Below are 11,752 nucleotides of genomic sequence, written 5' to 3' on the forward strand. Positions count from 1 at the left end.
TAGTTGAACTTCCTCTGGAGTGCAAGTGACTCCAATGTGAATATGCTCGACAATCCCTGGTTTCACAGAGATGTCGATAGGTTGGGTCTGCGTAATGTTTCCCATATTGCCTTCAGAAGTCACTTGATAAATTTGAATAAGTGTTTGAAGGGGTTGAAATGGGATACAAGAAGCAAACCATTCGAGACAGGCGATCATTTCCTGATGGGCAGGGAGGAACGAGGAACGGTGGTGATGATCAGACCAAGGGGGTTCCTCAAGAGACATGGTCTCTATAATGGCTTCATTGGAAGGAAATATTTCCTTTAATGGATGCGAAGTAGCATCATCTCCAAGCCAAGGGGAATGAACATACAAGTCGGGAACATCACTCGGAGGAGCAAGTTCGGGAGGGGGAGCCGATGCAGTAACGATTTGACATAGTTGAGCTCAGCGAGACTCAACGGCATCATATCGCCCTAAGATCCTATCCGATCGGCGGGAGGGAGGACCCACGGATCAGAGTGCACGGAAATCATATTAATAGGAGCGAGATTAGGAGGTGGGAGGGGAAAGACACCCATCAGGGTGAGATCTTTAAAGAGTCCGGCTCCCACACTCTCACACAATTTGGAGGTATGCTCCACGAAAGGCACGTTGCCTTCGGAAGAGGAAGCGAAGAAGGAGAGCTGGTCCACAGTGACAATCTTCCCTTGATGAGGGAAACGAATGACATGGAAAAGAGAGGAGGCCACGGCTTGCATGGCGTATGTCTAGCTACGTCCGAGGAGGAGGTTGTAGGTAAGATTAGCATCAACAACCTCGACCTCCACTTCTACCATCTTCCCTTCCAAAGAAATGGGCAACCGTTAGAGGATACCATAAGGACAAGACTCTCTTCAGTCAAAGGCTTCCAATGTCGTAGGAGACTGAATCAGCGTCGGAGAACCAATAGCTTTCCAACAGGCAAAAAACATGATGCAAGTTGAGGCACCTTCATCAATGACTGTACGATGAATCGTTTTAGTATTGATAATGACCTGTATGAGGAAGTGATTTGGTGAGGCAGTCTCGGCGTATGGCCCTCTAGATCAAAAGAAATCATATCCGAGTCAGCCGGGTCTATGCCACCGATGGCCGATATCCAAGAAAGGAAGCACCACCACTAGTGCTATTTCGGTCATCTACCACCAGTAGAAAATGAGAATTTAGTGGCTAGGTGACCAAAAACGTTAGTCCTCACAAGTTTTCCAAGTGAAATACTACCAAAAATGAGCAATCTTAAGTGACCCAACTAAAATCAACTAACATAAATGACTAATTTAGTCAATCATTCAAAAATATGACTAGCTAATAAGTAATTCAACTAAAAATGACTAACCTGAATGACTAATTTAGTCCAAGAACAAATATATCACTACCTAACAAGTACTACAATAATATAAATCGGTCGTTTATGTTATTCATTTCAATTGTGTCACTTTAGAAATCTAAATTTATAGGTGATAGTGCATTCAAAGGCTGTTATAGATTCGCTGAAAGATTATATTCTCTTAAACACTTCTTTGTTGGATTAGTGGACGATTAGAGTTGTGGAGTTGACTGGAAACTTTAGGTTTATATGTTTTGATCATATTCACAGGGAAATAAATTGAAAGATTGAAAAATTATACAAAATGGGAGTGGGCTTACAACTAGGTCAAATACATTATGCAAAATACCTGCAAGGAGAAGTGTTGTTTAATTAGTATAGGACACATTTCCTTTAGTTAAAGACATAACTTTTCATTCATATCTACACTTTTTATTATTAGGGTCACATCCATTAAACATAGGATACTAGTTTTTAGCTTGGATATCAAGCTGTTTATCTAGTTTGAATGTACATTATGAACATAACAATACTAGACTCTTACTAAATTGTTTTGGATGCTATTGGTATTTTGATATAGCCAAAACCTTACATGTTTATAAAATTTATCCTAATTAAGCAACATGTATATATATATATTAGACTATAGAAAAACATTGATATATCTTATTTTAATCCCACGAAAACAATTTAAAAGAAACACAATATTTTCATTTTCTATTTGTAAAGGTCCATCCTAGATTCTTCGTATGGGATGGAGCTTTTTGTTTTTATATATATATTTTTTTAGGTTTTTAACCTTTTCCCTCAAGTTTACACATAAGGTGTTCCTTTTTTAAATTTGTCAGGCCATGCATTGCTTACTCTTTTCATCTCAATTTGACATGTTCGTTTCTGAAATTGGTTAGGCCAGGGACTCTCTACTCTTTTCATCTCAATTTGGCATCTGCCCATTTGGTGTGTTTCCTATTAAATGCCATATGTTCAAAATTTGACACTTTCCCCCTGAATCGATACAATGAATTTACATTTTGTAATTTCCTGTTGACTAGAATATGAGACCACTGCTGCTGCAGGAACTTCGATCTTATCGGAAAATGATTTCATGACAGTTGGAGATATAATACACAAAATATTTTTGATTCCTTTTCTTTTTAATATAAATAATATAACAAATCATGTGGAATTCACGAGAATGTTGGTTTTTCTTTAAACTTATTATAGTAGAAATATACCTTTAAAATTTTAGATTAAGTTAATAACTTTTTTATGATATTTAAAAACACACTATATTAATTTTTTTTAAATTTAAATATGATAATATTTTTAATAAAAGTAATATTGCGTACAATATTTTTTACTTTATTCTATTTTTTTAATAATTTAAGCATAATTTAATAACTTTCAATCACCTCTATACTAATATTTTTGAAATCATATAATTATAATTCAAAACAATTTAAAACAATCTCTTATCATATATATTTTTTCAAAATATTTTTAACTATGAATTATAAAATTTAATAATCCTAATTTTTTTATTAAATAAATGAAACATAGCCTTTATGTTTAGTTTAATTGGTCAAGATTCAAATATTAAATTCTTTGATATTATTGGTGCTTGTTGATTGATCAATATTTAAACATGAAATTATTTTATATTATTGCTAGTGGTTGATTACTAGTCTGACTCTTTTTTATTCTTTTGAGACCGCCCATTAATCAAAACCGACAGTTTACATAGTTTACCACCATAATATGAGATTTTACATATTTTCGTTCAAAAAATAATAATAAAACATTAAAATGTGCACTCATATTACTTCCTTTACATATGACATGAAAAATTATTTCTCAAAATTAAATCAATAAATTTTCTAGTTATTCACTATGTTACAGGAACTTCGATCTTCTCGGCAAGAAATTTCATGATGGCTGGAGATTCTTCTTTCAATGAAACACCTGTCAAATTTTTTTGCCATAGACGCAATAGGGGGTGTCTATGAAAGTGCCAAATTAATATTTGAATTTGAACTCCATTGCGTCATATTTAGACCGCATTTCGACGCCGAAGCTCAGGCTGCGATTAGTGGAGTCTTTTTATTTTCAATGGTGTGTAGTGAATTTTCTACAATAATGTTATTGCATTAAACGGGTTATAACAGGGGAAAAAAAATATGTACAACGGATCCAGTGCTGGTGAGGGCCACGGGGGTCTCTCAAAGAAAATGTCTCAAGATTCATCCATGCCATGGGCCCATCATGCCATGGGCCCATTACCTTCACAGATACATTTGGATCTAGAGTCAGATTAGGTTCTGATGCTCTTATGGGTTAGTACTTTAGAATTATTGAGATTTTATTTTGAGGGAACCTAAAATTTGTTTCAATTGTCTAGAATCTTTATGCCCAAAAAGTTTTTGAAGTTGTGTGTGTATGATACTAGATATATTTCGGTTTTAATACTATTAAGAATAATGAGAAATAAATATGGGCAAAAATGTTGGAATTTCTAAGTCTAACTATTAGAAACCCTTCATGTACTTTCTAATTTTTTTTCTACTGGTTCTGATTAATTAACAAATTATTTATCATGTAGATACTAAAAATAAATACAAGTACATGCTCAACACATTAGAGATCATCAACCGAAAGAAACAAAACAAGCACACAAGTGACACCATTGTTTTTGAACCAATTTCACCGAAAAACGCAATGTAGGAAAATCAGTGCAGATATCTGAGGATTTTATTATTATAAAGTTTCTAAATACAATCTGGATGCCAAAACTGGCTCACTCAATAGAGGATAATATTGACGGTAGTACCTCTTAGTCAGAGATAGATGTTCCGGCTGAAACCTTAGATAAACACTTCGACAGCTCCCAGCTTCAATCTGCCCCACAAAAACCTCGGCGTCTGCCTCTAGGGATTGCGTCAGCCCAATAAGCCCTGCGTTAACCTCTAGAGGCATTGTGTCAACCGCTAGAGCCTTTGCATCACCCACGCTAGCTCTTTGAGGCAATGCGTAGCTCCTCGCTGCCTCTGCGTGGGCCCTAGATGGATCTGTGTGGCCTCTGGCTGGCTCTGTGTCCCTCTCTCCCGTATTCTGCGTTGATTCTCTTGGTACCCTCTCTGCCTCTCTGCTTCTGTATTCATTGCGCCTCCGCTGCAACTTTGATCTCTTTCGACATCCACAGCAAACCCTGCCTGAGAAAATCGAAATCTTGATCAACTCAGTGTGTTCTCCAAGTGTCCCGCAAGCCTCCTTATATACTTTTCTCGTTGACAATTCAACGTCCGAGATTAAGTCCCTAACCAACTGCTAAGATTAATTTTGGCTTGATCCATGAATTTTGGACCATTCTAATGCAATTTTATATTAATACACATTAATATTTTATTTTCCTTAAGTTTAGACTTAGGGACTCCATTAAAAATATTAATTATTTTAATATCTCCCAAACTATTTAGAATCAGCCCAAAATATTTCTAGGTATTGGATATCTCATTTGCTTTAGCCTCTCCACTCATTTGTGTGTTTAGAACACTTCCTATGCTACCCGAAATCAACACTACCTCTTAGTGAGAACTGTTCTCTAGTAATAATCCTCACTGAGCATCACCTTGATCATCTAGCATCGGTCCCTATGCTGATGCTAGGCCTGTTGCCCAACATTCTCTTCACTACTGCATCATGTACCACTACCCATGGCCCTGCCACTGCCACTACTGGATCTGTATGGCAACTCCCTCTGCATCCGTGCTACTGCCCATGGCCCTGCCACTGCCACTGCAACATATGCATTGCAACACCTCTCATCATGCTACCCATAGCACTACCACTACTAACTGCCACACTGCAAATCAGTTATTGAGAAGTACGTAACTCATCTCCAAAATCTGACATCTTCGTCCAGCTAGAAACACTCCCGATGTTGAAGCTCCCTTTGTCACTGACAAGTGCTCCCTCTTGGACCTTTACACTGCTACCACAATTCTGTGCATCTCACACTGCTACCTCATGCTGTCATAGGACTCCTTCACTGTAGCTCCCTCTCTCACTTCATTCGCATCTATCTTCAACGACATGCGCCAGTCCTGCTACTCGTCTTCGAGGCTCCCGTAGCAAGGTATAATCCAATAGCTTGGCTACCTTGAGGATCCTGACCCTCATCGCCTGTAGTCCATTTGACTATAGCTCTATGTCTCCCCATGTCCGCTCAAGTGGCATGTGAGAACTCATGGCACAATCATCATCTGTCTCCAATTCCTTCTCCGCCCTTGCTAGTAGAACCTTAGTTTCGGAAGCCTCTACCTTTCTCTTCTTCCTCGGACACTGGCTCGCATAGTAACCCGGTTCCCCATAGTTGAAGCGTTTGACCTTGGAGATGTCCTTCTTCTTCCATTTCTCCTGATTTCGCTCAAATTCCAGGGTAGCATCCTCCTCTTCGTCCTTCTTGATTCTGATCCCCTTTTCGTTGCTTCCCATCTTGCTTAGCCTTTTTATCTCTTCTTGGTGAAGAGCCGTGCACATTTCCTCGCAATCTGGGACGGTCGCCCTGTCTAGTATGCTCTAGAAAAACACATTCCATTCTTCTAAGACTACGTTCAGGGCTATTCTCACCATCAATTCTTGATCGGCATGGATCCTATGGAAGTGAGCTGAACCTAGATCTCCTTCAATCGACTGAGGAAGGGGTCGATCTGTACTCCCTTCTGCGGCTGATTTTATAGTAGCATCTTCCTCTGCATGGAGGTATGCTAATACAACTTCTTTAGGGCCTCCCACATCTCATTTTTTGTATTCTTCTAGGGAATGTGTGCTACTACATGGTCCTTAAACCCACCAGGGATGATGCTCTTGGCCCTCGCCATTACATCGTTATACTTATCATTGTCAATCGTGTCAACTGTGACCACTATTGTCCTCAAGGCGAATTGCTTGAGATGGTTCCTGTCTAGAACATATAAAATTATGGCCTTCAAGACTACGAAGTTGGAGGCTCCATTCAGTCTGTCTTGGTATCTTACCCCATTCACTACCATCTCACTGCTCCTCTACATCTTTTCTAGAAGTTCTTAGTGTGACTCCCTCTTAGCGTCAATTTCCCTCTTGGAAACCCCTTAGTTAATGTCGAGATGCCCCTACTCTGATCCTTAGTCCAACTGCACCACTGATCTAGATTTCTTGGCTAGAAATCCTTAGTAACAACTCCCTCCTCCTTGGTCTTGCCTTGTTAGGTAATCTTCCGACTACAGTGCCCCACCAGCTTCACTCTGCAACTTACCCACAACCTCCTAAGCTCCAGCAAATTTAAGGTTAGAGCTTCTAGGCTCTGCGAAATCCCGTCTCCAGCAAAAACGCACCTCCTCGCCATGGGCATCAATCCTTCCTGACTGAGAAATATGACTGAGCACTACGTAGGTCGAGTCTGTTCCCCTCTACCACTTTGTTCATTCTCTTCCTGGCTCAAACTTGATGATGCATGAATTGCATCACCCCTTCCTTGCTGCTTCTTTGCTAGGAACAACTCTTATCACTTGGGACAATTATTTTCTGCTACTCCTCCTCTACTCGGCTGATGTCATCAGTTCTTCTGTGATCTGCAACCACACTCTGATACCATGTTGGAATTTCTAAGTCTAACTATTAGAAACCCTTCATGTAATTTCTGATTTATTTCTGTCTACTTGTTCTGATTAAATAACAAGTTATTTACCATGTAAATACTAAAAATAGATACAAGTACATGCGTAACACATTACAGATCATCAACTAAAGGAATAAAAAAAAGCACACAAGTGACACCATTGTTTTTGGACCAATGTCCCCGGAGAAAACCCAATGCGGGAAAACTGTTGCAACAATCTAAGGGCTTTATTATTATGCAGTTTCTTAATACAATATGGGTGCTAAAACCATCTCAGCCAACAAAGAATAATCTCGGCAGTGGTACCTCTCAGTGGGAGACAGATGTTCCGACTGAAACCATGGAGAAACACTCTAATAGCTCCTAGCTCCAATCTGCCCTACCAAAACTCCAGTGTCTGCCTCTAGGGACTACGTTAGCCCTTCCTAGCCCAACGTCAGCCCAACGTCAACCCAATAATCCCCAAGTCAACCTCTAGAGGCACTGTGTCAGCCTCTGGAGCCTTTGCGTCACCCATGATCACTCTCTAAGGCACTGCACAACTCCTGTTTTCCTTTGCGTGGGCCCTAGATGGCTCTGCGTGGTCTTTGGTTGGCTCTACGTCCATCTCTCTTGGCTTCTGCGCTGATTCTCCTGATACCCTCTCTGCCTCTCTTCTTATGTATTTAGTGCCCCCCAGCTGCAACTCTGATCACTTTTTTGACTTCCTCAGCAAACCCTGCCCTAGAAAATCGAAATCTTGATCAACTCAGTGTGTTCTCCAAGTGACCCTCAATCCTCCTTATATACTTTTCTCGTTGATAATTGAACGGCGGAGATTAAGCCCCTCAACAACGGCTAGGATTAATTCTAGATTGATCCATAACTTTTGGACCATTCTAACACAGTTTTATATTAATATATATTAATATTTTATTTTCTCTAAGTTTAGACTTAGGGACTCCATTAAAAATGTTAATTATTTTAATATCTCCAAAACTGCTTAGAATCTGGCCAAATGATTTCTGGGTATTGGAGATCTCGTGTGCTTTAGCCTCTCCACCAATTTTCATGGATAGATCACATCTAATGCTACCCCAAATCACAAAGAAATAGGTGGCCTAACTGCACTGTTATAAAAACAGGTGTATTGAGATATGTATAGAATTTTGAAAACTAAAATTCCAAAAAGCTGAGAGGAAAAATAATCAAATGAAATTCCTTACGAATTCTAGAAAACTCGTAAAAAATTTGGCGGTCCCAAAAGTATTAGACAATCAAATAATTGTCTCCACATAGCCATCAACTTGCTATGGAGGTGATCGAGTTGGTAAAACCGATGGATCTCCAACATATGATTAGTTGATCCTCTAGCTTTAGAGCCAAAGCCTCACCCTATCATTTTTAATCCGGTTGATAGCTCTGGGGAAGATTGAAAGCATGATCTTTTTCTTTTCATTCGCTCAAGTTTCTATTTCCCACTTGTTTGGTCATAAATGCTTGATGCAGGGGTGCAATGCCATGGCTCAACCACTCCTGTCTACTGCAGTAGGGTCTGGGTCATCATTGGGCCACTATGTTGTTTGAGATGACCCATCGGCAACTAATGGATCCCATCCATTGCACCATTGATTTTCTCGTCCTGTCTATTGGCCACCTCAGAAAGGACTAGCAGAATGCAAGGTTTCTTGTCATCTAGATACGTAGGAGCTTTATCATGCTAGCCATGGGGTCAAATCTACCTCGGCTCCATTTTCTTATCCACCTGTTGGCCCACACAATAATGGTTGGTGTGGCCCAATTATTTACATGACAACTGAGAGGGTGCCAAAATTCAAGATAGATTGTATTGTGGCAGTATTTTTCTAATCATACAGGGGGGCGGGGCTCCACCCCAGTATTCATCAACTTTAATTTTTTAATGTGCTTTAAATTTTCAGTGCTAGTGGAGGCTGCCTTACCTGCCAACTTCTTTATCCTTTCTAATGCTTATGTACATATGGTTTATCATTAAACGTTAAACGGAGAGAATTTCTACACGATGAAAACATAAAGAGATTAAATTATCCCCTGGAATGTAATCCCTTTCACCGTGGAGGTAGTAATGAAAATCAATGATACCTTCCAATAATTTAATCAATTATTTTTCAAAAATTTAGAGAACCAAAATCAGTTATGCAGTAATGGTAATGTGGATGATTGGAAACTATAATCTTCTTTTGTTTTCCTAAAGGAAAGACGTGGATTTTCTCCAAAATGTGGGTATTTAATTCTATCTCAAAGCACTCTTGAATGGACATATTCCCTTTTATAAATATCTACAACAAGGGTAGAATAGCTGATAATTATAAAAATTTTGACCTAGAAAATCGACTTTTGGTTACCTGTTTATGTTTGCTCAAGGTGCCATATCATGGAAAAGTGCGAAACAGACTATCGTTGCTTCATCCACTATGGAGGCAGAATTTGTGGCATATTTTGAAGCCACAATTTATGCATTATGGTTGCGGAACTTTATTTCAGGACTTGCGGTTGTCGACACCATTAGCAAGCCGCTGAAAATTTATTGTGATAACTCTGCAGCAGTATTTTTCTCAAAGAACGACAAGTACTCTAAAGGTGCCAAACATATGGAACTGAAGTATCTTGTTGTGAAAGATGAGGTTCAGAAACAAAGAATGTCAATCATGCACATCAGGACAGAACTTATGATTACAGACCCTTTGACGAAAGGGTTACAACCAAGGCAATTTAAGGAACATGTTCAAAGAATGGGTCTTGGTTGTATTAATGATAATTGATGTGTGACATTCTGAGCTCTTTTATGTGTTTCTGATATACAATCACATTAAGATTTAGAAACTGCAGATTTCTAACATAGAATAGATGATAATTATAAAAATTTTGACCTAGAAATGATCATGAGAAGATTAGCGAACTTGAACAAAAGAAGATTGTGAGGAGAGACGGACTCATTATCTCAACCACCAGCCCTTACAAAACCATTGAAGACTTATGGGATGGAGAAATCTAATTAACTCTTGAATGTAAAGGCATATCTTTACTCTTTAATTGGGGAGCCTAATGCAGTTGACAGCTTCTCAATAATATTGATACATCACTTGCTTCCTTCCCTTAACCAATAGTTGAATGGTAGACAAGGGGAACTTACTGTAAAGAGACGAGGTTAAAGTTTTGTGGACATCTTTCCTATCCAAATAAATATTACTTTCAAAGGGCAGACTTTGCTTCCTCTTAGACGGAGACTTGCCTGTTTGCATTTAATTTTGTAAAAGGAACCACTTTTTCAAGATATGTTAAGATAATTCTATGGTATGTAGTGCATAGCATGTTAGAATATTTAGAATTTGTTTCAGATATTGTTGTTCATTTTTCTGGTTCTATTTGAGAGCCACATTTCCTATTTTATTTTGACTGTAAATTTCAACAAACACAAACATGTGTTTATGATCTCTCCAAACACCAATGCAAATGAAACAATTTTTTTCCTGCTATGTAACTTTCAACAAACACAATTTATATTTGATGTGATCGACGCTATCAGTGTTGAGATGCTTAAATATACCTGCTTTATTGTTAGTTATTGGTACTTTGCAGGGTTACTAGAGATTGTGGCCAACAATGTGCACTGAGCAGAGGTGCACTTAATGACATATACATCACTTATATAAAAATGACATATACATTAATTATATACCACTACTCCATGCTTATTGCTGACGATATTTTTTGATAGACGAATATAATTTTTTGTTAGTTCAAGGATTTTATTTCTTATAAAGTTTATACCAGTTGGTTTTTATTTTATTCAAGTTTATGAACTTTTAGGTGTGTAAGTGTAGTATTTCTTATTAGTCATTCTATTAGTCCAGGTATAACAACATTGTTTCAATGACAATATAATTCCAAAAAATATATATATGGTAAGGGGAGGTGTTTCTAATAAGTTTAGAAATCTCATCTCATAATTCAATGTAAGTCACTAAAAAATAGAAATGTAAGAAAACATAATTTTTTTTTGAAAGAATGTATTTCATCAAGATTAGTTTTTATGTGGTATATTCTTCTAATTATTTTGACAAGTTTCTTTTGATGGAGCCATTATGGGTGGCTTAGTGTCAATGTTAGTACTTATAAGTACCTAGAATTGAAATTCTTGACTCGACAAAGGAATCTTGACCAGATTTGCTTCTCCTTATAGATTGGTCACCTTCTGACATGTTTCCCATCTGCATAAAAAAGTGTGACTTAACATAATTCCAGTGAATGAAGATTGTATTTGAAATTATGTGAAGCATGTGTACTTCTAAAGTTGGGTTTTTTGGTTGATGGACATGCCATAGCAGCCCTAAATTTCCACGATTTGGGATATGGTAGAATTAAGTTTCAATAAAGTAACCCTCAACCTGAAACTTCATATATGTATTCAAAATAAATATAATGTAGAATCCTTAACATTAATATTTGGTATGTTTCTTTTCCTCTTCCTGAATTGCCAAAATTTAACATAGAATCCTTAACTTCAAAAGTTTGGTATTTTTCCTTTTCTCTTCCTAAATTGTTGATATTTGTGGAACTGCACATTACAAAAAAGCGCTAGTAAAACTCTTTAGAAGTTGGTAACTGTAGAGACATAAGATTCATCCATACATTTATCTAGTCCAATAAAGCTCTTCAAAAGTTGGTAACTGTAGATACATAAGCTTCATCTCAACATTCATTGAGACATAACTCCTGAAAAAGATTGT

Source organism: Pinus tabuliformis, chromosome 1_2, assembly GCF_031772625.1.
Source record: "Pinus tabuliformis cultivar Carrire ecotype Pingquan chromosome 1_2, CPIR1, whole genome shotgun sequence".
Lineage (NCBI taxonomy): Eukaryota > Viridiplantae > Streptophyta > Pinopsida > Pinales > Pinaceae > Pinus > Pinus tabuliformis.